This window comes from Rhinatrema bivittatum, chromosome 14, assembly GCF_901001135.1.
Source record: "Rhinatrema bivittatum chromosome 14, aRhiBiv1.1, whole genome shotgun sequence".
Classification (NCBI taxonomy): domain Eukaryota; kingdom Metazoa; phylum Chordata; class Amphibia; order Gymnophiona; family Rhinatrematidae; genus Rhinatrema; species Rhinatrema bivittatum.
In genome coordinates, this window is record NC_042628.1 from 5,172,432 (window position 1) to 5,200,201 (window position 27,770).

A 27,770-nucleotide genomic window follows, 5' to 3' on the forward strand; every position below is an offset into this window, starting at 1 on the left:
TCTTATTGCAAGCATTAAAAGGAGCCATAGATAGAGATAAGGAAAATGCATTTAAGTGAGGATCAGGTGCATTGCGAATAGGAAGTTTCTGGGCTTCAATAAGGCTTTAAATGTAATTATTTAATGAAAGAAAAGCTAATGGTTAGCATCGCTGTGCTCTCAGCAGCTGCCCAGTCAAACACATCAAGACACAGACAATGTTCACAGTATTCAGTTTTATGCCAGATGTTCGCTGATTACAAACACTAAACCTGTTCTTGCTATGAAGTACAAATTACCAATTGGCAATAAAAACAATGACTCTTTGAAGCTAAAACCCTTCAAATCTACTCCAGACTGAAAGTCAAGCAGGGGAATCAAAGATGTTTTTGATCCCTAATGGATCAGCCAATCAGAAATCCATTACATGAATCTAAAAAGGCAAACTCCTGCCCCATGCAACTTATCAGGACACAGCTACATACTATGCCCTAAGATATGAATCCTGCCAATGAAGAGTGCCACGCGCACACACGCATACGCACTCACATGCACACATGCACACACACGCACACATGCACGCATACGCACTCACACGCACACACACGCACACATGCACGCATACGCACTCACACGCACACATATGCACTCACACGCACACATGCACACACACGCACACGCACGCATATGCACACACACGCACACATGCACGCATACGCACTCACACGCACACATGCACACACATGCACACACACACACACATGCACGCATACGCACTCACACGCACACATGCACACACACACACACATGCACACACACGCACATATGCACTCACACGCACACACACACTTGCACTCACACGCACACATGCACAGACACGCACACATATGCACTCACACGCACACATGCACACACACGCACACACACACTCTCTCTCGCTCCATGTTGGACTGCAAGTCTAATCAGTAGCTGTCATGTTTGCTAGGTAAAATATTTTGCGTTTATTTATTTATTAAAAATGTTTATTGGGTTCCATGTTGAAGCGCTGTAATTTAGAAAAAGGAAGCAGTGGTTTCAGTGCCTAAGCTGGGACAGCATTCACAACCCCCAGGACAGCGCAGGGATCAGAGGTCATTGCCCAGTGATTGAGCTTCAGAGGGAGCCATGGCCTGCAGCCCCTGACCAAGGACCATCACAGTTATGACTGGGCAAGATGGGAGAGGGCTATAAATGCAGGAACCCCCCCTCCCCGGAAAGTTGTGAAGGAAGGCTGAGTTTTTAGAGTAATCCTCGTCCAGCACTGAAGAGTGTGGAATATAAATCTTTTAGAATAAATAAACAAATACACGTTTGCAATCTTCGCTTCTTGAAGCACCTGAACTGTGAGTTTTCTACCATGAATTCTTTGAGCACATTTTGCCAGTTCTCACGAGCCGCCAGAGCACATCAGGAGCCCCTGGGGGGCTTTCTCTGAGGATGGCACAGGGGCCGTGTTCTGCGCCTCCATTAGGAGATTCTGCTTCCCAGGCTAGGTGAGGAGTCCCAGTCATCATGCAGAGGTGAGTCTTTAGTGGCCAGAAGGAGCCCACTGGTGCAATGCCCTCAGCTAAGGTTGATCACTTCAATGACTGAGCTAGGGGGAACAATCTCTGCTTAGCTCAGAATGAATCCTCGTCTTGCTGCATCCTAGCCCCCATAGGGGTGGGAAGAAACTCCCAGGCCCTAGATAAATCGATACAATAAAATGCTGAGTCCTCAATAGTATCCCCATGCAGGGTGTCTCTCTCTCGCTGCTACCTACAGCATAATTTAATTTTCTGCCAGGTAGAGTAAAGAGACCAAACCTGGAACTGTCTTGGTAAGGTGGGGACATAGCATTACTGCTTGGCTCTTCTGAGCCTGCTAGGAGAGTCTCTGCTACTTGCAGTGGAGCTTCTGGAGATGAGAAGTTCCATGATTTATTTATTTCAACTTCTTCCTCACTAGTCCAACATTACCTTATAGTGATTTACAGTAAATAACATAAAACAATAAATACAAAATACAACCACAGCATAAAAGAAAGTATGGACATCATGCAGAATAAAGAAATATAAAAGCATAAACAAATCCAATCAATAATAAAAATAATTCAGCAGCACAATGAAAGTAGAATAAATCAAAAAGCCACATACTGGACCAACACAAACCCCTGTCACAAATTTATATATTACTTAGTTTGTTTGGTTTTTTTTTTTTTTTTGCAAACCCAAATATAGGCCATTGCAGTAGTCTATCTAAAACGTAATGGCCTAAAAAATAATAAATGCAAGCATCTCTTGATTAAGACTAATCGGAGAAAATTCTTTTTCACTCAACGCACAATAAAGCTCTGGAATTTGTTGCCAGAGGATGTGGTTAGTGCAGTTAGTGTAGCTGGGTTCAAAAAAGGTTTGGATAAGTTCTTGGAGGAGAAGTCCATTAAAGGCTATTAATCAAATTTACTTAGGGAATAGCCACTGCTATTAATTGCATCAGTGGCATGGGATCTACTTAGTTTTTGGGTACTTGCCAGGTTCTTGTGGCCTGGATTGGCCACTGTTGGAAACAGGATGCTGGGCTTGATGGACCCTTGGTCTGACCCAGTATGGCAAGTTCTTATGTTCTTAATTGAACCTGTCTGCCATAATATTGTAGGATCTGGGTTGATTGTTAGAGTAAATGCCTTAGGTCTGTGGTCTGGTGCAATTCTTCTGAGATCCAGGTATGGAATATTGGCCAGGTTGTAGGGGCTTTCTATGTTAGTTGACCTAAGACAGCCGGTAATGCCTCTTGCAGCATTCAATTAACACTGGATCAGTGTTCCTTGCATGTACGGGCAGACGTACTCTGAAGGCGAGAAACCTCATAAGCCATTTCAATAGAGCCCCACACATCAAGCGAACTTGCTGAGAGTTACTGGTGAATTCACGCAGCTCCTGCTACGTCTGTCTAGAACATTGGCGTGTTTGTACTAATTACTGCCAGACAAAAAACAGCAGGGAAATCAGTTAATAAGGCTGCCTTATTAATAATGTCAATCTTAATGTGCGAAATTAGTGAGCACAGAGCTCAACTTTTCTTTTTCTTATTCCATGCATGCCAAAAACAAAGCTATGGGGGGCATGGGAAGGATGGGGTAAGGGGAGAAGGGAATCTTTCTTGATTGATGAAAGCATGATCATAAGAGAAAGAAAGTTAAAGAAAATGCTACCCAGCCATTAGGGGAAGCTGACGCATGGCTAATAGTCCCATCAATCCCTTCTCCAACGCATGCCTGCATCTTATTACCCTGCAGTCATTCCTAGGACAGCAGGCACCGGTGCCCTATCTCCACAATATGCACCAAGCTAGTGAATAAAGTAGAGGGGATTAGCAGCATGGAATGGGGAGCACCAGCGGCTCCACGTAGAGGTCAATATTGAAAAGCTCGCTTTGTGGCGATGGTAACTGCAGAAATACACCTGGCTTTCTTTTTCTGCATATTCAGCAGCCACTTATTCAACTAAAAGTGCTGCTGAAGATCCTGCACAAACTTTGTAGCACAGGTATCTGTGCAGGCAGCCTTCCCGCCCTGGAAATGTCCCACTCCACCCCTGTCTTACCTGGCTAAATTGGCGCAGAAAGCAATTTAACCTGAACAAATTTAGCTGGGGAAAGAGGGAAATTTTGAATCGGTGCAAAGCTTGGTTTTAGATGAGTAAATCTTTTGAACATAGATCAACCTTATTGATACCTCTTCTCTCTTCTGCATAGCAGGGACATATTGGGTGCTCCAGTGGATTGTACACAGCTCACGGATACCTCTGCACACAGAGCACACAATGATGGCACTTGCTGCATCTCAAGGCAACCCTGGATAGCAGCTGCAGGGAATTTTCCATCTCAAAAGTAGCTGTTCCAGATGGAGTCTAACCAACAGATATCCGTAAAAATGGACAGGAATGTAACCAGAAATCTATCTTTGAGAGGCCAAGTGAGTAGGAGGCCACATCTCACCTCCCAAGGGACGTGTCCTGAAAGGCCCTTTTAATTCTACTTTATAGTAAATGTTGAGGTCATATAAGGAAGTTGGAGAGGGGATTTTCAATGGATCTAGCTGGCTGACTACAAAGGTAGCTGACTAACTCCCGTCCCTTGTATGAAAATTGCGTTACCACCGAGCAGCTAAACTTAGGTGCCCAATTTCACTCCTCTCTGGGGCTGATCCAGTTCTGGTTTTCATCCCACTTTATGCATGGACCTGTAGCCTTGCTTTTCTTAGGGAATGCAAGGGGGGGAACCAGAACTGCAATGGCCTGCATGCAAAAGGATAAAAGCAACCTGTCCTGAAAATCTGGAACCAGTTGGCAGTCCTACTCCTCTTGCAGACTTAAATTACCTAGGCAGCTTCTAGGGATGTGCACCCCAAAAAAATCTTTTTTATACATTTTTTGGGTAAAGAGACCCCCAAATTTGCCCCTTACTAATAGCCACAGTGGTCTCAACAGACCTGACCCCTGATAGTGCGGCAGGTGATTGTGGGAGTGCTCCCCAGTGGGAGGTGCCCTAGCTTTGACGTGTCACGCAGGGCGCGTCCCAGAGAGAAGCCGGTCTACAATGTCTCTCCCCATGGAGCGGTAGTAGTGGGGGTCTTTCTTTTAACAGAGAGAGTACCTGGAAAGGGACCTTCGGACAACCGAGGAGGGTCTGAAAGGGTTCCAGTGAAGGGGCCTGGGGACCAGGGTCAGGGGTCCTCAGGGAGAGCCGTAAGAAAAACCTGATGTGTTGGAAATTCCCCAGAAGGGATTTTGTCCCCAGTGGGAGTTTTGGAAAAAGAAAACTGCCCACCTGAGGAAGGGGGTCTAAGGCGTTCCTGGCTGCAGAGCAGTCAGCCAGAAGCTCCAGAGAGTTAGGAAGGAAAATCAATCAGCTGCCTTCATAGCGGAGCCTGGCGAGGGTTCCTGCCATGGTCCTGGCCTGTAAAGGGGGAGCAGTGAGATTTCATTTTTGTGCTCTTTTGGACTTTCTGACGCTGCTCGCTGCACTAAGCCTTGCTGCATCCCTTCTTTTGGACTTTGTTTGTCACCTGAGCCAGTAAGACCAGTAAGACCAGTGCGTGATGTTCTGTGCTTTGAGCTCCTGTGAGAACAAAGCTCCAAGGGCCTTGAAAGAGCTTTCTTCCCCCCTGAGCGGAAATCCCAGAAGGTCGCAGGACAGGGGCAGGGGGCTGCTTTGGGAAGGGGGGGGGGGGGGACTATTCAGGCTTTGGTTCATTTACGTGTTTGGATTATTTTGTTTTATTTGCTGAGACAAAAATTTAATTTTAAAAAAATCCCCAAAAGAAAATACAGAGCAATGGTCCTACCCCAGGGCCACAGTTACCTCTCCCGGGGGTCTCTGCAATGTGGAAGGGGCAGGAGCATTCACTGTACGCTGTACGGCCATGAAGACCCATTTCAGACAGGAATGAGGGTGGATGGCTCCTGCCTCTTTCTACGTGGAAAACCTCTGGAGAAGAGTTACGCCCAGTCCGGGGGCGAGGACGTGGGAAGCCTGACAGTGAAGGAGATTTTGTATCTTTCTCAAATGAAAGTCAAGGAAAAAATGAATTTCCCAGGGGTGAGAGTGGGGGCTTCATTTTTAAATGAAACAACACATTTTTTCATTTCAGTTAAAAACGAATGCATGAGAATTCATAAAAGCACACAATGCTATGTGGCCACAAACGTCCTTTGCCACTGAGCAGCTGTGTGAGAATTGCCCCAGACGGTGGATAGGGGATGTATTCTATCTGTGCACGCGCGTACTAATGTTATAGAATTACACAGTCACGTTTTTAGGTTGGACCACAGTACAGCGTTTTCGCATTCAGGTGGGCACTTGGATATGTCTGCTAGTATTTTATAAACTGTGTGGTGGGAGCTGCACCATTTATAAAATACAAATTTAGGTCCCAAACGTTTATGCATGTGTTTCAGTACACATGCATATCTGTAAGGCAGGAACACGCCTGCTTTCTCTACCCATGTTATAAAAATACACGTGTATTTCATGCACATAATAATCGTAACAATTCGCATGTAATTACCCAGGATTAAATGCGGAGGCAGGTATTTTATAAAGCACGTGCATACTCTGCTTCTGAAAATACCCGTGTGTGTACTCAGGATCACCATTTCACTGACACTTCCCCAGACCTTCACCAATTCAACTACAGCCTCCTGCACTTCTCTCTGAACACGCACCCAAAAATTACAGCAAGCCAGACACCAGATGTATGGACAAGTTCACTTACGGATAGCTGAACATCACTTCTGAACCCAGCCCCAGAACACTGCTGAACTGCCGCGTTCTTCCCTGTTAACATTCAGGCGTGACCCTGCAAGCCTACGCCTTCTCTAGAGGTTAATAAACTAGCATATGCGCGCGTGCATGCTAACTTCCTGAAATCTATGCTGATTTAATGCACACAACCCCACACAACTCTTGGGAAATCCTCTTCTCTATGTTTCGTTTTATTGCTGTATATCTCCTAAATATCTGCTGGGTTTTTTCCCCCCACTATACATCTTTTAGAGGCCAAAATGATTTGGGGTGAGTTAAGCCCTGTTAGGAGTGGCTCCTTTTGAGCCTTATATTGATGTTGTAATAAAACAGACTCAGTCTGAAAGGAAAGCAAGAGAGTCACCTTCATGTCTCCTTGAAAGCAGAAAGAAGAACCCAAGATAAGGCGGCTGGCATTTTACTGCTTGCACTGATTTACTACAGTTTTAGTCATCTAAAAGAAGTGCATTCAATTAGCATTTACCAGGAATGTTCAAACATTACAACACAGGACTTTTCTTGCAACCTGGTTCACCAGATGACTCCATGAAGAGTAACCCCAAGATATTTTATTCCAGCTCTGGCTTTTGAACTGTCGACTTAAAGCATTCTCGCCTTTTGCAGTCTTATTTTTATTGCTTCAACAGAAAATCCAGACTACAAATTCTACAGGGCTTTGAGGTAAGAGTAAATATATCAGTGGTGAATGAAAAGTCTTAGCCTTGACCGTAGAGTCAACCTGACAGGATATTACAACTGTCTGAGCTGCCGCCTCCGTGTATGCACCGTGGGTCATCCTATGATTCTTACTTCTAGTTGTCTCCTTGCTGTAGGTCTGCCACACAGAGCATGCAAAGCCTTTGTTGGTAGCCATCGGATTTCTCAGCCATGCATAATCTAAGGACTTATAGGAATAATGACGAGATTTTTAGAAGAAAGGAACCATTGGAACAGAAGTTGAGAAATGAAGGCAGGACAGGTGCAGGCAGTGCCTTCAAGCTCACTGTTCATCACTGAGTCAGCCTGACAAACCCAAATGCTTGCTAGAAGCACAAGCGCCTTGGACAGCCTGGATCTCTGGTGGAAGATTCAGTCCAATGTTATTGCTGACCCGCTCTGGGTAAATGATCCTCATTTTATTGCATGGCCTATTGGGAGACTTTGAGTCCCAAAATGCAGAGTTTGCAGTTTCCATTGTCACTGGCAGTTGCATCTCTCTGCGGAGGAACAGATACCTGCAACCACATATCAGGGGCTGTAATTGTAGCTATTGCTGGCCTATTTTGTCGCTGGTCTTTTAGAAAAACAGCTATTTATCACGAGGAGATTATATGTAGTGTCCTCAAATGCCCTATGCTTATGATGGAATAGATATAATGCAATGCTTGTAAGGCAACACAGAGAGAACACAAAAGTACCTATGGTTGAGTTAACAGAGGAGGTATTGTGATGAGAGATGAAACCAAGAAACACCGAAGAGGGCAGAGCAGGGCAATTCTGAAGGCAGAGAGAAGAGAAAACAGACTGAAATGAATCCTAGTCACTGAGCTTCAGAAGCCACAGAGGCTGATCCTTTAGCATCCCTATTGAATGGGCTCCAGTTTAAAAGGGATGGAGATTTATTTATCTATTTATTTATTTAAAGGCTTTTATATTCCATTTATATCAAAATATGTGCTAAACGGATCACAAACTTGACATAAAACAATATATTAAAACATAAAAAATAAAAATTCACAATACAATAAACACACAAATACAACATTGCATAATAAATCAAAATTACATATCAAAAAATATCATATCATTGTGTTTCAAAAGCCTGTCTAAAAAGATCAACCTTCAACAGCTTTCTAAACTGCTTTAAATCATCAATCAAATGCAATTCTAATAGCAGGGCATTCCACAACATGGAGCCGAAGACAGAAAAAGATCTTTGGCACATTTCATTTAAACGTAACATCTTAATTATTGGAATTGCTAACAGATTTACATTTAAAGATCTTAATTTTTGTTTGGAAACATAGTGTTGTAAAAGGTTTGACAAATAACTCGGTGGATTATTCTTCAAACATTTGACTCTCCCAGGTTAAAGCAGGTCCGGTGTGGCCATACTCCCTTCTCATTCTTAGTCCTTCCCCGTCGAGGAGGCGGTTGCTCTCAAAGGGGCAAATCTAAAGGGATTACCAGTTTGGAATCTCCTTTAGGGATGATCAGGCAATCTGGGGTTTGGGGCTTTTGTACAATCAGTGAGGGATGCTGGGTGGTCTGGGTTATGCAAGGGTTTGATTATTGTAATTATCTGAACTTATCCCTCCTTTAGTGAGCATGGGGTGGGTTGAGTTACAAATCAAGGCTGTTTGTGCACCATTCTGTTATTAATATATTTGTATTTTAGGGATTCACCACAGATATTTTTATAAGCTTTATAAGCTTATAAGCCGTGGATGTCACCGCGGCGTCATGTTGGATGGTATGGAGAGGAGAAATTATTTTCAATATTGGCAGCTTGAATAAAAATACAGCAAGGTAATAATCCTGACTGTTGGAGCTTCACTCTACAGAGAGACTCCCCTGAAGAAAGACGCGAAGTCTGAAACACGAGGGTGTCGGGATTGAGGTTCGAGTTCAAGTCAGACAGCACACAGGAGGTTGGAATGTATTCGCTTGGAAAATCATCAAGTTACAAGTTCAAACATCAAAGAAGGTAACATCCAGCCAATAATACCATGGATGTCGTGAAAGTTTCAGGACTTTAAATTTTCAAAAAAATAGAGCATAAAATTTCTCACGGAGGTGGTAGGAGGTTAATGATTATATTGCATTAACAGTGCAGGGACGCCTACACGCATGTATGAAACCCTCTACCTACTCCAAAATAATTTGTGGTTTTAGATGGGATAAAAAATTGAAAATATATTTCCATTAATTGTGTAGGCATTAGGGTAATAAGCTTGGTTAAAAACAGCTTTTACAATTTACAGTGATAGAACAGTAAACACTGTTCTTTAGATGCCTGTAGACCTAGCCTTATGGTTTTGTGTTGGCATAGGGTGAAAGTTAAGCTGACATCATGTCTCAATGAATATACATGAATATTTATTTGAATGATGTACATCATCGAAACTACATTATAATATTTTAAGTTTTATAACTGTAAACCTCTGATCTTCAAAAGGATAAATAAAAAAAATAGTGGGCAAAGAATTGGCTTAATCTGTTATTCATCATCAACATTTCATTGTGAATTGTGTTGGATGTAGCTGCTCCAGTATTATTATTTCATATGCTGCTGGTTTCATATGCTGCTCCAGTATTATTATTTCATATGTTGCTGGTTTCATATGCTGCTCCAGTATTATTATTTCATATGCTGCTGGTTTCATATGTTGCTCCAGTATTATTATTTCATATGTTGCTGGTTTCATATGCTGCTCCAGTATTATTATTTCATATGCTGCTGGTTTCATATGTTGCTCCAGTATTATTATTTCATATGCTGCTGGTTTCATATGTTGCTCCAGTATTATTATTTCATATGCTGCTGGTTTCATATGTTGCTCCAGTATTATTATTTCATATGCTGCTGGTTTCATATGCTGCTCCAGTATTATTATTTCATATGTTGCTGGTTTCATATGTTGCTCCAGTATTATTATTTCATATGCTGCTGGTTTCATATGCTGCTCCAGTATTATTGTTTCATATGTTGCTGGTTTCATATGTTGCTCCAGTATTATTATTTCATATGCTGCTGGTTTCATATGTTGCTCCAGTATTATTATTTCATATGCTGCTGGTTTCATATGTTGCTCCAGTATTATTGTTTCATATGCTGCTGGTTTCATATGCTGCTCCAGTATTATTATTTCATATGCTGTTGGTTTCATATGCTGCTCCAGTATTATTGTTTCATATGTTGCTGGTTTCATATGTTGCTCCAGTATTATTGTTTCATATGTTGCTGGTGTTTTCATTCTACATCTCTGAAACCTTGACATTACATAGGGATCTGCTTTCTTTTGCAGGATGTACATTAGTGTTACCCGAATGGGTAAAGCGCGACACATGAGGCTATTTTCAGTTTGTTCTGAAAATACCTGAACATTTTTAGCTATGTTTGTTTCCTTAAAAAAACCCACAAAAACAGACCCTCCAACCCCACGCCTGCCCCCCAAGAAAGGCTCAGGGTCTGGGCCTAGGCAGCTGGGCTGAGCTGAGTCCTGCTGGGGCAACTCTGGGCCCCTCTGACTGACCCCTGCCCCCTCCCCCAGCCTTCTAAAAATCAAGCCAGGGGCCTGGGCCTACCTAGCTGGGTCTCCCTGGGCCTCTCCCTCCCCCTCCAATGGAAACATGGGTCAGGGCCGGGGCTGGGTACCTCGTCCATGGCCCCCACCTTGCCCCTTTCTGTGGGGCCCTTAGGATGCAAAGGGCTGGAGCGGCCCTGCCCAACCAATCGAAGAGTTAAAGATGGGAGCGGCTGCACGGAGAGAGGCGCCAAGGTGTCTCGGGTGCGGCCCACACCGTTGCGTTGTACAGAGAGGTAGAGCTGTATCTCCCTGCCAGGGGCCGCTGTGCAAGGGCCTACACGGAGGTGCAGGAAGGCAGGAGAGACAGGGACCTGCTCCTGCCCTTACAGGGTCTGGGGAGCCTGGGAGGCTGCCGTGGGGGGATTCAGTGGCAGCGGCGGTGACCACAGAGGGGACGAGGCGGGCAGGAGCACCCCCAACATGTTTTATTTGTGGTAATTTACTCTTTTGGATAGTAGAAGGACTAGGGGGCACTCCATGAAGTTAGCATGGGGCACATTTAAAACTAATCGGAGAAAGTTCTTTTTTACTCAACGCACAATTAAACTCTGGAATTTGTTGCCAGAGGATGTGGTTAGTGCAGTTAGTATAGCTGTGTTTAAAAAAGGATTGGATAAGTTCTTGGAGGAGAAGTCCATTACTTGCTATTAAGTTCACTTAGAGAATAGCCACTGCCATTAGCAATGGTTACATGGAATAGACTTAGTTTTTGGGTACTTGCCAGGTTCTTATGGCCTGGTTTGGCCTCTGTTGGAAACAGGATGCTGGGCTTGATGGACCCTTGGTCTGACCCAGTATGGCATTTTCTTATGTTCTTATGTTCTTAAACAAACCACAAACGAAACGAAAAAGAAAAGTAAGAAAATGAAAGTATAAAACAGTTCAGCTTTTCCAAGAGTTGGGCGTCTACATCGCGTAGACGCCCAACTCTTGGAAAAGCAGCGGAAGATGCTCAAGGCTTGATGCATTGCAACGTGATCCCTTGATGGCCATCGCAGCGGCAGGACAGGAGGGGCATCAGTGACGTCTTTAATGTTAAGGGCAAGCTGCTGGTGTCAGAGGAAGCCGGCTTTATTCTCCCTAGGAAAAATCCTTCCCAGTTAGAGCCTTTGCGTCAATGACATTTGGCATGAGAAATCCCATCAGCCAGCCTTGCTGCACTGCACAGTCCTCATTACCCAGCGCAGAGACATTCAACGTGCAAGGGACACAGCCATGGAGCGCATGCACAGGAGACAGGTTATTTAGTTAATTTTATTTTTTAAATTTTACAGCCAGATCAGAGGTGAATAGTGACAAAACCTCTCATCTGGAACTTCATTTATCTCTGAAATATTTTTGTTACTGAATCACAAGTTGGAAAAGTTCATCCTGGTTAGCGATTTAATCCATATAGAAGCAGTTTCTTCTCTTTTATAGAGAATCGATCTGCGGTTTCTGCAGCCCTCGTAAAGGTTTTGGCGCCTCTGTGCTGCATCCTTATCCTTCATTATCACCAGAATCGGGGAATAGTTTAGCAAGCTGAGGTGCAGGTGGTACCATGGGAACACAGACATTTGCGCTGTCACTAGAATTGTATAATTTGATTGTGGTTAGACCAAGCAAAGTGAATAAAATGTCAAGCTCTGTTATTATTTTCCAGCCTGTGTTGGTGGTAGAAGCAGCTATGAATTGGGGAAGCTACTGGAAATGAAATTCAAATCTCTTGTGACCCTTTAAAAGAAAAACTCAAAATGTCAGGTAAATGGGATAATAAAATTCCAGTTCTCGTCCTCTGATCCTGATGATTTACTGAAAGATGCAGTGTGGGCAGCTAGATCCACCTGCCTCCCCCTCACAGTACTCTCAGCCAAAACTCATGAATGTCTTCCTTATACCATAAGAGACACTCCTCACAGACACCTGCTTTCTTATGTGCTCAGGAGATGGCATCTCTGAATCTGCTGTATGCTTGTTATAACTGGCGAAGCTGCAGCTACGAGACCATGCATACAGTGAAACAAACCCAATGAAAGCTCAGTCCATCAGGCCTTTCATATCTGTGATTTGAATGTGCGCATCACATGTTGTCTAAAAATATTTTTAATACTTCAGAAATATGTTGTGAAGAGGTTAATAGGCCGCCAGACCACCAGAACACCTTAAAGTACCAGATCTGGCTATCTAGCCCAGTCCACCTATGTGGCCACCTTAAGAATATCAGATACAATCACCCTCAGATCCTGCTTTTGTACATTGAAGAATTTCACCCCCTAGACTGTACCAAGCCCTTAGGGGTTTGCATTGAAAATGTATGACTCTGCATTTTGTAGCATTAAATCTTATGTTTCCTACACCTTCCAGGGTGACGAGCCTGATGCAGATTTTGGGATCATCTTCAAGAAGACAAACTTTTCCCGATAGCTTTTTGACAATGTTTATGAAAATGTTGAAAATAACCAATCCAAAATACCTTTCACCACTCTTCTTTGTCGTTTCGCACACAAACACGTTCTAACCCAGTCAGTCACTTCAGGGCCCGTACCAAGAGCGCTCACTTTATTTATAAGTTGCCTATATGAAACCATGTCAAAGGCCTTATTTTTAAATGTATTTTTATTTAGCTTCCACCTTTCAGCCACTTGAAAGCTGATTTCATTCAGGTTCTGTAGGTATTCCTGAAATCCAAGCACACTACATCTAGTGCTCTCCCATGATCCAACTCTCTGGCTACCCAGTTAAAGAAATTGCTCGGATTCGTCTGATAAGAGCTGCCTCTGGTAAAACCATGCAATCCATTGAATTCCAGAAGCTGCACTCTCCTCTGTTTTACGAGCAAATCCATTTGTTTAGTCACCACTGAGGTCAGACTGACCGGCCTGTACGTTGACCTGTTCTAGATGTACTGAATTAATCCGATGAAAAGTTCTCACCTACCACTTGTTTGTTGACCCTTATTTCTGCATATACAGTATTTAAGAAGTTAGCAAGAATTTGATTGGTAACATTTAACGTAAATGTATTACTCTTGGTAGTACAGTCGATTTGATTGCTGCTCAGTAGTCATCTTCAGCCATCTTGAGGCTAATGCTCTTATGCTATGAGATAAGATTCATGGGAGCAACAATTTGTGACCTGTGGTCAGAAGTCAATGGTGGGGGTGGGGGAGAGGGGAAGAGCTGAGAAGGAGCGTTCCAGAGCTGCAAATAACATAGAAGTGCATTTCTACAGTCAGCAAAGCAGGTACAAGTGACAGCTAACCAGATAATTACCCCCTGATTGCTGTTTCAGCCTGGAATAGATTTTCCCTTCGTGCTATCCTTTCTTCACCTTCCCAGTGAAACAGTGTTTGTGATGGATCGTAAGCTTTTACAATTAATGATACCCAATTGAATATAAAGGCTATAATTTAATCTCAGGAATTGGACTTTCATAAACTTCATGAGCTTTCCAATTACACTTAATGAGGTCAGCAGGAGTCCTTGACTAAATTAAAGCTTTGGATCTAATCAGGTGAAATGTGAATTATGCTTTTCAGACACAACCATTCAAGTTGCCTTTGCTATAATCAGCTTTTCTCTTTGGTTGTTAAATTGCAAAGGAAGATCTTATTTAATTAGCAAACTCTATGCCAGGGCAGCAGGAGATAATGACCTAGGCTTGGATGCCTCACGCCTATTCCATTGCGGTCCTTCTTCCTCTGGTCCTTGTTGTCCTGCTAAAGCAGGAATGCTCATGAACCACCATCGTAGATCTTGCTCCAACACTATGACATGGTTGGTTGGGGTGAAAGAAGATGAGAGTTTGACCTTTGTCTGATTGCCTTTGAGTTTTCTCTACCTGATATTCCAGAGAGCAAGACATTTAAAACCCCACTGTGCATGTAGAGTACAGCCAGTTCTGCACATGACCCCCCCTCCTGACCCCGGACATAATGATCCACACAGACTCATTAAAATTATTTATTTATTTATATACCGTCGTTCCAAAAGAAAATCACAATAGTTTACAAAAGCAACATTCACAGTTGAGCTTAACCAAGTCTCCAGTTCTGTGAGTACCTCTGCTATCCATGTAGTTTAGGAAAATGCCAACTGAAAGAAATATATTTTTAAATGGTTTTTAAAAGTTTTGGTACATGGCTGTTTACCTAGGTCAACAGGTAGGCTGTTCCAAAGTATGGGACCTGCTACTGACATTAATCTCTCCCTCGAGTCAACTAAATGAATGGATTTAAAAGTAGGAACATCAAGAAGACATCTACCCTGCGATCTGAGACCTGTGGTTGGAATATAAATTTTCAAAGAAGAATTGATCCAATGTGGAGATTCGTGACTGAAGGCTCTGTGAATCCTAACACCTTGTGCTGAATTCTATAGTCAGTGGGTTAAGCAATGAAGAACATTAAGAATAAGGTGTGATATGCTCAAATCCTGAGGTCCCTGTGAGGATTCGGGCCGCTGAATTCTGGATTGACTGAATTGCCTTGATTGTGTACACAGTTACAGTAATCAGGAGAGGGGATGATCAGTGCATGTGAAACTGTTCTAAAATCCGATACTACTGACAGCCTAAGCTTCCAATATGACGTTTGTAGCAGGATTTTAACATGTTTCATTAAGGAAAGGTCAGTTTTGATGATTAGCTCTAAATTTCGTGCACGTCTAACTTATTTGTCTTATCAGATAGTTGCCCCCTTGAGTCAGCGGCTCTTGTCGGGGCTGGGAATCTTCTTTCTTACCATCTGGCAACCTTTGCTGAAGTAAACGCTAAGCTTTGAATATGAATACAACTTTTGGCTCTTCTCCCCTTTGGCGGACATTACCTTATCTTTGCTACACCTACAACCTTGACTGTTATTGAGATGGCTCCAGGATTTGAATATTCTTTTCTGCACCTGTTATTTGGGGATGTTTTGTGGACCCAGCCTGTCTGCTGCAGAACCGGAGATATAGGATTTCTACTGGGCTTCCGTCGCACTCTGTATAGTTTTGGGTTATTGATAGAACCCAGGTCTTACTCTCATGTGAGAGGATTGGTTGAATGATGCTAGCAAATAATTTTAATAACAGTTTTCCTGGGGGGGGGGGGGGGGGTTGTATTTGTCTAGAGGTTTGTTTGTGGCCTAGAGGGCTCTTAAGAGCTTTTTCTTGTAGGGTCTTCATAGCCAATTTAAAGCTCTCAGATGCACTTAGTCTCAAGTCAAGGTATGTAGAGTCTTGAGAAGAGGTTCCCAAATTTGCCCTGGGAAACTCCCAACCAATCAGGTTTTCAGGATACCCACAATGAATTAATGAGATAAAATTTGCAAGCTATGGAGGTAGTGCATGCAAATTTATCTCATGCATATTCAATGTGGATATCCTGAAAACCCGACTGGCTGGGTGTCCTCCAGGACAGGCTTGGGAACTACTGGTCTAGAGTATGCTCAACGTTTAATGTAATTAGGTAGAATTTGAATTTACATTGAAGATGTTTTGGCCTTTTCTGGAAAATCATTTCTGGGTTTTTTCCAAATGTACTTGTAGGGCCCATGATTTGGAGTAAGTGTCTAGCAGGTTTAGGTTCTTTTGCAGATCTTCTTCTGAGTCATTGAGTTTTAGCCCTGGGACTGAGGAGCTCTCCAGTACAGTAGGGAGGTCATTGATGTAAATATTAAAGAGGATGGGGCTCAGGGTTACATCCCTGTCCCACTCCTCGCTCCTGTCTGAAACCTTGCAGATGATCGATGAATACATGGATTTAATTACATCATACGTTTTTCCCCAATTCCAGAGTGCCCAACAGAGTCAAAGACTTTCGTAACTATAACCCCTCCTTCGTGGTGTACATTGCATAAAGAGGGCTCCATTGCTGTCCTGGGACCTCTTCTTCTCTCAAACATATCTCACATAAGCCTCTAGGAATGCCAGGGTTCAACCTCCCGGGCCCCTGTGGTGTCCTAGGCATTAACTCTCACGCTGGTCAGTATACACTTACCAGGTTGGTCTTTTCAAAGGTCAAAGGCACCAGAAAATGAAACATGGAGTCCAACTGAAAAAATGTTTAACTTCAAAAGAATGATCCAGGATAAGAGAGCAAAATGAAAATCCATGACAACAAAAGCTGTGTTTCTTTGTCTATGATGCAACCTTTATTCCTTCACCTTTCTTTAACTGACCCAGTGTCCCATTCCAAAATCCCTTCCCCTAGAGGGTAGGGCAAGTCTCCTCAACAACCAGCATCCAAAGAAAGGTAGAATGGATTAATCCTTTTGCTCAAAATGTTATTCAAGAGCTCACAGCTCTCAAAAACCTCCAGATCAGTTCAGCAGAAAGACCCTTTGACCATGCTCAGGGGCGGATTTATACCCCTGAAATACATCCCAAAAAGGGGATGACAAAAGGCAGGGGGGGACCCCAAAAAATGCAAACCCCCCAATAACTAGAATCGGGGACATACTTAGTAGCAGAGGCAAGGCCGGGCTGTGCAAATGTTCTCCTTGAGGAGGAGTTCTTTGTTTGTAGGGTAAAGATGTGATCAGCGGTTCTTTGTTTTGGAAGGAACCCAATCTGGCTTCTGTGTAGACTTTTGCTGTTAGGAATTTTAGTGTTCATTTGTTGAGGACATTACAGAACAGTTTGCAAATATTATTATTGATGCGGAGCCCTCTGTAGTTATTTGCATCGATGATATCTCCATGTTTATAGTCAGGCCTAGAATGCACAGGTCATCTGTTTTGGGAGATTCATGACTACCCAGCCTGATTACAAATGAAAATCCATCAATATCAAAAGAACATAAATTATGCCATGCTGGGTCAGACCAAGGTCTATCGAGCTCAGCATCCCCTCTGGGTCACAAGTTAACCAGCAGGTCCCAAAGAGTAGATCTTTATATAGGCATCTATCAAATCCCAATAAACATAGAGCCAGTTTTTGTTGTTCACACCCTGTGATAAATGGTGTGTTTCTCAGGTCTACCTGGCTAATAATTGTTTATGGATTTTCCCCAGGAACTCATCCAAACCCATTTAACACACACACACACACACACACACACAGACACACAGAGACACACACACAGACACAGACACACACACACACACAGACACACACACACACTCACATACACACACACACAGACACACACACACAGACACACACACACACACACATTCACACACACACAGACAGACACACACACACACACAGACACACACAGACAGACAGACACACACACACAGACACACACACACCCCACGCTAGTCACCTTGACCACAATGTCTGGTAAAATTCCACAGCCTGGTTCTGGACTGAGTGAAAAATACTTTCTACGATTTGTTTTAAATCTGCTGGTTGTTAATTTCGTGGCGTGTCCCCTTGTTTTGGTATTTCTATGTTAAGACCTTACCACCCTTCTTCAGTTTCCCTGGCCGACTGTCAGCTAAGACAGCTCCCTGCATGGATCCTTTAGCAGCAACCTCTGAACAGATTTCATCAAAGTCGATTAAACAGTTTCTAAATACTGTCTCATAAATGTGTCAGAGTAATGAGGATATCTTAGTCATGCATGCAGCACGGAGTCACTGCAAGCGGCTGTCAAGAAGCCAATTAGTTCGGGTTGGTAAAGTGACTTTTAATTTGGCTCCGCGCAGAGGTTTTATTGAGGTGCTACAGTATTCAAGACCCTAAAATTGTGTGCAACATGGCTATTTTAGGAAGCACCCAGGGATCCAGAAGTGAAATTAAATGAACTCTTATCCAAGGCTTTCATGAAGAGATTTGTCATTTTATTAGACAAGGGTATCGCAGGGACCCAGAGGGAGATTGACTTCCGCAGACGACGCTACGACTGCCAGAGATGGCCTGAGAGAAGGTTTACTTTCTAGGTATTGCTCTAGTGGTAGGGGGATTAGAAAAAAAGAAAATAGGGGTAAAATGAACAAAAGTGAAACTTAGAAAGAACGTAAGTTGGCTTTCTTCCTGCCTAAAAGACTGGATACCCTTTTGGTATTAACCCTGATCCGCAGTAATCAAAGAATGGAAAAATTGTGGGACATTTTTGCAGCAGAGGCAGTTATGGCCACAACACGAAATTAATTCAAAAGTACATTGGACAAGTTCTTAGAGGAAAAAGATATATGGTCTTATTCAAAAAGGAGGTTTTTGGATGTAGTTAGGGGCGGTTCTATCATGAGGCAGGGTGAGGCAGTGGCCTCAGGCGGCAAACTTTGGAGGCGGCAAAAAGTGGTCCCAAAATATTTCTGCCATGGCCGCCTCACCCTGCCTTCAGACCACCACCAGCAGCACAATTTCAACAAACTGCCTACAGGGATCTGTCCCCGTCCCCCCCCCCTCCCGGGCAGAAGAATCCTCGGGCTAGCAGCAAATCTTCTCTGAGGCACCCGTGGGGTTCCCAACCCCAGGGGCAGAAGAAAGTAATCCCCAAGGGCACGGTTTAAATGTCGCCACCCCTGCGGCGCATCTTCAATGAAGTGACCCACCCCTCCTGCAGGGCATCCCGCGAGTGATGCGGCCCCCTCCCCTCGCAGCCAACGTCAGTGACGCGGCCCAGCAGCAAAACCTGAACCCTGTCAGCCCACTCTGAATGGCAGCGCCCCCACGGTGCAGCTTTAGAGACGCGGCCTTGAATGTGTGCAGGAGAGAGGAGGCGAGTATTTTTCCGGCCCTTCAGGATGTTTATATGTAAGTAAGGTGCTTTTAACAAGGGAAGCTCCACATGACTGAGCCGCTACAACCTGAGAGTTTCAGGCTGGCTGGGTGGATTCTAATTGTGTTAAGCGGCTTTCCATGACCTTCAAGTGTTGTTTTCCTGGTCTCCTTAGAAATATTACCAAACTGAGAAATTGATTGGGACAGCGATTTCTCCATCTTGGTAACAGCTCTCCATCATCGGCTAAAGTAGCACTTTCGGGCTAAGTTACATGAATGCCTACATCTCGTGGCGTAGAGGCGTAGAGATGCTTTCTGTACCAGCTGCGTGCGTACTCCTCTATGTCTGTGGCGTAGAGGCGTAGAGATGCTTTCTGTACCAGCTGCGTGCGTACTCCCCTATGTCTGTGGCGTAGAGGCGTAGAGATGCTTTCTGTACCAGCTGCGTGCGTACTCCTCTATGTCTGTGGCGTAGAGGCGTAGAGATGCTTTCTGTACCAGCTGCGTGCGTACTCCCCTATGTCTGTGGCGTAGAGGCGTAGAGATGCTTTCTGTACCAGCTGCGTGCGTACTCCCCTATGTCTGTAGCGGTCCACGTAGGATCAGATCCTTTCACTGGAGGTGCTTCCTCAGTGGCTCCAGTGGGGGTAGGAGGAGACGGGCTCAGGGCTGGACTGACTGAGGCCCCTGATGAGAATGAAATATCAGGAACAGGGAGTGTTTCCTGCGCTCAAAAGCTGATTGTGCGTTTGTAACAATTTTCCCCACCGTGTTTCCTTGTAAGTAACTTAATAAGCGCAGGTTTAAAAATGTGATTTACAATGGTTTAAAAAATGTCTTAGCAAACCTAAAGGATATGTTTAGCATGAGCACCTTCTCCACACGCTGTACGTTTCTTTCGTGAGCCCGCGACTCGCGGATTGACTTTACGCCACTTCCGGGGCTGGAGTTAAATTTGCCGCGTTAAAAAGTGTGCATTGAGTGCCCTGCGATGTCCTGCATCGGGGGTGTTAATATCTTATTGCCTCATCTACATGGAATTTAAATCTGATGGGCGCTGCCGGCTGCGCCTTTGTTTGGGCACGCGTTTTGGTCGTGCTAGTCTCCTTATTGCATCGGGGGTTAGTCTCGCGCGTCTAAAACGCACGTCCACCCCCGACCGAGTGCAAACCTGTACGGTAGGCTGGGCCCCCTTTATTGCATCACCCCCCCCCCCCCCCCCCAGATAATTCTAGTACACTCCCTACCGTCCTGCCCTTTATTCCAGCGCCTGTGCTGCTTGCAAATATTCTTGATCCTGTTGCTCTTAGAAAGGATTCTTGGGGCTCAAGCGATATCTCCCAGTTGATATCGCTTCCCACCTCATCCCTTCCAGAATCCTTGCTCCTTATTACTAAACTCCTGCGCCCATCTGCTGCTTCGGTCGCTCCTGCTAGAAGCAGGAAAAGGAAAGGCCCCCGGAATCTCAGAGATAAGCGACTCGCCCCCGAGAATGCCGATCGCGCCCTGAAATGATTGTCCCTCAGCTGAATAATCACTTGCCCTTTTTTTGAAGTACATGAAGAGATGATGCATTTTAGTTTTGCTAATGAAAATAAGCCTTCGGCTTTCAGCCAGAGTGAGGACCATTATAAATGTCTCTCGTGGCGGTTAGAAGTTCACATAACGAGCACAGAGCTTGACCTGCTGCATAGATTCAGCGTTTTCTGTGCAGTAAACATCAGTTTACAATTACTGGAGGCTTAACTTCTGGTGACACTGAATTTTACGTGGCTTTGGTGCTCAGGAAAAACAACCCCTTCATTAGGATTTCGCTACTTATTATTCTGCGTAGCCTTCTCTTGGACTTACTGAAACGCAATGATTCGAGCAGATAAATATTTTTGAAGGTTCAGCTGAAGATCTTGGGGGGCAATGAGTTCCATGCAAAAAGCCCTCAGGTCAGTTCACCTGCACAATTCATTTTTTGGTTTTTATTTTACTCTTCCAGAGATTCTTGGTGCCAGATTTTTTTTCTCATGCACAGAAATAGGAAGAACTAGACGATAAGAGAGCCAGTGCCACAGATATCCTTTAGCCCAGCGGTCACCACACTTCCCGGTCCCCTGCTGGCCCAGCTGCTCCCCCGGCCCCAGCGAGATGTGAACTCTTCCTCTGCCTGGGCTTAAAATGCTGATAACCCAGGCGGATCACAGCAGGAGAGCTGGAAGAAGCATCAGAGGTACCAGCAACATGGTCTCTTCTTCCTGCCCCCCCCCCCCCCCCCCGCCTGTCCGAAAGAGGATGTGGGTTGCAGCGCGGGAAGAAGAGACTATGCTAGATACAAGTGCATGCAGCATCGGTCCAAAGAAAAGCAGCGCGGCCCAGAACAAAAAGAGGAGCAACGTCAGCCCCCGCATCCGGTGAGACTCCTTTCTCAAAGCTGTGAGGGCTGGAAGAGGAGGAGGCTGTTGCTGCTGCTAGTTGTCTTCAATGGGGAGAGAGAGAGTGAGTGAGTGAGCACATGTATTTGAGACCCTGTGTGTTGTGAGAGAGAGAAAGAGAGACAGCTTGTATGTAGGTGAGTGATTGATAACCTGTTTGTGTGAAAGAGAGCCTGTGTGTGAAAGAGAGCCTGTATGTGTGTGAGACATCCTGTGTGTGTGAGAGAGCCTGTGTGTGAGAGAGCCTGTGTGTGTGTGAGAGAGAGCCTGTGTGTGTGAGAGAGCCTGTGTGTGAGAGAGAGCCTGTGTGCGTGTGAGAGAGCCTGTGCATGTGAGAGAGAGCCTGTTTGTGAAAGAGAGCCTGTGTGTGAAAGAGAGCCTGTGTGCATGTGAGAGAGCCTGTGTGTGAGAGAGACAGCATAATCTGTGATCGAGAACCTGTATGTATAAGTGAGAGAGAGCATGTGTATATGTGCGTGATTGAGAGCCTGTGTGAGAGAGAGAGAGCTTGTGTGTGACTGAGAGAGAGGAGAAAGTAGCAAGCAACTCCCGCCCCCCTCCTCCTAATTCACAATATTCTCAGGGCACCTAGAAATCAAAAGTTTACAGGTACGGAGAGCAGAGCATTTTTTTCATCCTATTTTTAATTATTTGGCCTTTGTATCGGCTCTTTTCAAATATTTTATTGGTGTCTGGAAATTTTTGATATAAGTTTTAAATTATTGGATAGTCCATTCACCAGCTGTTTTGAAATAACCTGTTCTTTTTATTAGTAAGGTTTTACTGCTATTGATTTTATATTTCTTGATTTGTTTTATGAGGACTGGTGATGTTTCGCTTTTTCCTTTGTTGCACTGCATACAGTCTCTGGCTTATTATGGCTTCCAGTCCAGTTTTGGTCTGCATGTTTCTAGTTATGCTTTATGGTCTCTTTATTCTCTGTTAGGTAATCACGCAGAGCTGCTTCGCTATAGCGGTAAAATCCTGTGGGATCCCCTAAGCTGCCACACTGAGCCCTGCTGCTAAGTAAATCCCCTGGTACTTTTCTCTCTGGTGAAAACCTCCACCTCTTACCGTAGTAAATCTCCCCCCTCGGGTATCCGAACGTAACCTGCCTCGCGCTCAGATTTTGAAATACCATAAGGCCTATCCATTGCTTCCTCAAAGGGTAGCTCGGGGTGGTCAAACGTTTCGGATCAAGGGCCACATTGAGGGCCCCCGAGGGTGCGGGGAGTTGTGAGGGCAGGGTAACTACTAACAAGCCTTAGCTGCTAGCCCAGGAGGGCCCCTGCTGTCCCTTCTGGCTGGGCACCTCCTGCTTGCATTGCTGTGTGCCTGGGGCCTGACTTGCTACGGTGGCCAGAGGTTGCCCACCTCTGGAGTAGCCTCCTGCACTCAGCTCCTTACACTAGGTAGTTTTAATTAAGCACAGACTGCAGATGTTTGCTCTGCGATATCTGACACTGTAATCTGAGATATGGAAAGGTCTGGGATTATTAAACTCATTAAAGATGCAACGGAGACAGCAGAGAAGTATTATGGGGGCATGGAGATACAGTTATGGGAGGAAGAGCAGGGAAATGCCTGTAGGTTTCAGATTTCAAAGGTGAAGAAGCAGCTTAATTGTTCCAGTAAGCAGCATAATTGTTGTGTTATGACTCTAAAAAGAAAAAAGCCAGACACAGAAACTGATTATACCAAAGCAATTATATATACAAAGAGTAGATTGAAACTATTGAACTTTTAATTGTGTTCCAGTATTATGGTTTTTCAAATATTTGCATTAACACAGTTGAGGGAACATAAACCCTATTTATGTAGATTGCAGAGCGATGCCAAGTTCTGACTGCAGAGCAGATCTAAGCAGGCAGCCGGTCTTACCTCTGTTATCTGGGCCCTGGTTTTAAGATTGTAAGGCTAACTGCCTTGCACAAGGGCTATTTCCGCTGGTGACGTGGACTCGTATTTCATTCTATTTATTGAGTTATTTATTTATTTAGATTCTACCTTTCAGCCACTTCGAAGTAATTGCACTCAGGTACTGCAGGTATCTCCCTGTCCCCAAAGGGCTCACAATGGAGCGAGAAGTGACTTGTCCAAGGTCACAAGGAGTGGCAGTGGGATTTGAACCCTGGCTTCCCCGGTTCGTAGCCCGCAGCTCTAACCTATAGCCAGGTAAAAGTATGCCGGTAGATCCACAGTAGAGGGAGGCATTCGCGGGGCTCAGGGGTCAGGATCTGGAACTATGTGCAGATGTGTCATTTTTCAAAAACATGCGGGTGGTTTTTGCCGGGAAAAGTGCCCGCATGCATTAGCAGGTTAAAAATGCGAGTGGGAATTTTTTTGTAGGTTATTTTGAAAGTGAAAGTGTGTTCTTTGAAAATAAAGTGCAAAATCCACAAGTAAAAAGTACCTTTGGACTTCACTCTTATGCCACCAGTCATAGATTTAACCCTTCTCACAATTTTGTTCATTGGAACAGTTTCAACAGCTGCATTTGCTCTGCAAAGAAAGAAGTGAGAACTTTCCTAGCATCAACAAGCTGCAGAGTCACAGAGGCGAGCTCTACATTAAAGAGATCATCAGAATATTCACTGTCACAGAGGCGAGCTCCACGTTAAAGAGATCATCAGAATGTTCACTATCACAGGGGCGAGCTCCACGTTAAAGAGATCATCAGAATGTTCACTGTCACAGAGGCGAGCTCCACGTTAAAGAGATCATCAGAATGTTCACTGTCACAGATGCGATTTTTTTAAAGTAGAGCTCGCCTCTGTGACAGTGAACATTCATTTAATTTTTTTAAAGTAGAGCTCACCTCTATGATAGTGAACATTCTGGTAATCTGTTTAACGTGGAGCTCGCCTCTGTGACAGTGAACATTCAGGTAATTTCTTTAACGTGGAGCTCGCCTCTGTGACAGTGAACATTCAGGTAATCTCTTTAACGTGGAGCTCGCCTCTTTGATAGTGAACATTCTGGTAATCTTTTTAACGTGGAGCTCGCCTCTTTGATAGTGAATATTCTGGTAATCTCTTTAATGTAGAGCTCGCTTCTGTGATCATGAATGTTCATATAGTCTCTTTAATGTGGAGTTTGCCTCTGTGACAGTGAACATTCATTTAATTTTTTTAAAGTAGAGCTCACCTCTATGATAGTGAACATTCTGGTAATCTCTTTAACGTGGAGCTCGCCTCTATGACAGTGAACATTCAGGTAATTTCTTTAATGTAGAGCTCGCTTCTGTGATCATGAATGTTCATATAGTCTCTTTAACGTGGAGCTCGCCTCTTTGATAGTGAATATTCTGGTAATCTCTTTAATGTAGAGCTCGCTTCTGTGATCATGAATGTTCATATAGTCTCTTTAATGTGGAGTTTGCCTCTGTGACAGTGAACATTCATTTAATTTTTTTAAAGTAGAGCTCACCTCTATGATAGTGAACATTCTGGTAATCTCTTTAACGTGGAGCTCGCCTCTATGACAGTGAACATTCAGGTAATTTCTTTAATGTAGAGCTCGCTTCTGTGATCATGAATGTTCATATAGTCTCTTTAACGTGGAGCTCGCCTCTTTGATAGTGAACATTCTGGTAATCTCTTTAACGTGGAGCTCGCCTCTTTGATAGTGAATATTCTGGTAATCTCTTTAACGTGGAGCTCGCCTCTGTGACAGTGAACATTCAGGTAATCTCTTTAATGTAGAGCTCGCTTCTGTGATCATGAATGTTCATATAGTCTCTTTAATGTGGAGTTTGCCTCTGTGACAGTGAATATTCTAGTAATTCTGTTCCACGGCATCCGTCTGCTCCAGAATGATCAAAGTGATGAAAAGAAAAGTCTATTAAAGGTAACCTGTAGCATCAGGCAGAGCTCTGATGGATGACTGAATGGATTTCTCTTGACTTTTTGTCTTGATGTAATGTTCATCTTTGTTCCTTACTATACTTTCAGAAAAATGAATTAGGTGCACTATGCCAGGATGGGAAGGTTTTCCCCTGGACCAGCAGACAGAAGGATTCAAACTTCGGCCGCAGAGAAAGGGGGTGCCCAAGTGAAGCCAATTAAGATCCTATTTATGCAGCCCCTGAGAACTCTCAGCTGGACCAAGAGGCCAACGTACTAATGTGCTGAGACCTTCACAAATCAAGCCCTCTTAGCATTTAGCAGCTACGTTTATTTGCTTTAACTTCACATTTAATGTCTGTAAATGAGCTTTGCTTTGTTTTAATACAATAACCATGCTAATAAGATTAGGTCATGCAAATGTACAAACAGAACCTTACTTATTAGAACAGTAATTAAACATGCATGCAAACTGCTCGGTGGATGCATTATTGGGGAAAATGACACCTCGATAAAGTGGAGTTAAGTTATTGCGGTAGCGTCTGTGCACTTTACCACCTGTGTTTATGCACATTAATGGCCAGCGTTTGCAGGAGACAGATGTGTGGTGCAGACACACCCGGGTCTCAGATAAAGACTCAGTGACCAGGAGGCTGTGGAAGGTACTTATCCGCATAATGACCTCCTAGAGAAGACTATTGCTTTTCAGGAGCCTGGTGCTTAAGCGAGCAGGAAGAACAGGGAAACGCAGGCAATTTTCTCAGCTCTGGCTTCTCTATAGCTCTTGCAGGCAGCTTCACTTGCAGCTGAATATCACTTTTGCCCCAGGTAGGAGGCACTGCTGCTTCAGATGGTCACTTCCCTGTTGTCTTTACGAAAGATGCAAGATACTATATATAATTGCAAATACAAGCCTGAAAATGTTCTGAAAGGGCCAATAAAAGATAAAGCGTGTGGAGTGAGTTAAGGGAGATGGGGACCTGGCAGATCACGGCAGGTCACAGGCACCATGAGCACAAACAAGGAACCAGCAGGCACCAGAAGCAGCAGCGCCTCCTGTGTGTGGCAGAATTACAGGAGAGATGAGCATCTGGTACTGCAGGCAAACACTTTCTCTGAATTACCTCAGAGTGAAATAAACTGCCAGCAAGATCTCAGCCTCCCTATTCCTCCTGCTCGCTTAAGCACTGGTACCCTAGAACTGCTGAAGGCGAGATGCCTGGGAGAGGAGCGTGGGGGGCGGGGGATGGGCTGAGAGGCTGGCAGCCATTTTCTCTGCTCCAATCGACCGTGTGGATTTTTTTGAAAAAAAATTAATCAGAAATGTTTTACCAAGAGCCTTGCCCACCATCCTCTCCCTGGCAATGCTGCTCACAAAAATGTTATTTTGCTACAGCAAGAAAATTACTGAGTCCTACTGGATTGTAAAATAAACTAGAGAAAGTCCTGTGTGCGTTGCGGTCTGACGCAGCCTGGCGATGCCCAGCTTCAGCGCCGCCCTTCCGCATTCCTCCCCGTCCCCGTCCCGCTACCCATGCTACCTCTGGGCCGGGTGGCGCGGCGATGGCATGACGGGCAGGGAGGGGGCGGGGGGGGGGACAAGCAGGGGCACGGAATGACAACATCTGGGTGCCGTCATAAGGGCCGAGCCAAGGAACGAACCAGCGCTTGTCCACCCTCCCACCCGGGCAACAATGCAAATATTACATCAGGCCCTAAAACACCAATACACCACCTATTAGGTAAGCAGAACAAGCCAGGCCGCCTAAAGATACCTGCAAAATAAATACCTTTATCTAAAAATATTGTGCAAGAGCTTTTGAAACTACATAGGCCCCTTCTTCAGATGTCAGATCAGAGATATTCACAGCTCAGGTACAGTATTTTGGGATAATACTTGCATAGCTCCAATAAAAGCTATCATAGCCTGCCAAGAATAGTTTACTCCAAGAGACAAATCTGCCATTTCCACACAACACTAACTCTCAGGACGCAACAGCACCACTGCAAATATTACATCAATAAAACATTTAAAAACAGCAGACATATCAAACACATCCAACGATTAAAACTAATAGGAATAAAAAAAATCTTCTGCTCTCCATACCTGGGAACTTTTGATTTCCAGTCACCATGAGATTGTCCTGGATTAGTTGGGTGTGGGGGAGAGTGTACAAACTTTATCCTCTATCTCTCCTCCATACTCACACTCTTAACTACACATAAATACTCAGTGTCTCTTTGTTCTTCACACAT

General features: G+C 44.3%; 1 long non-coding RNA gene across 1 annotated transcript in view; it reads left to right on the forward strand.

Annotated features, from left to right (window-relative positions):
- Positions 1–26,010, forward strand: part of LOC115076337 — a 52,563-nt gene extending 26,553 nt beyond the window's left edge. Inside the window, exons 2-3 of the long non-coding RNA XR_003852733.1 lie at positions 8,868–9,010; positions 25,623–26,010. This is a non-coding gene — a long non-coding RNA (uncharacterized LOC115076337). The remainder of the gene's footprint in view (positions 1–8,867; positions 9,011–25,622) is intronic.
- The last annotated feature ends 1,760 nt before the right edge of the window (positions 26,011–27,770 follow it).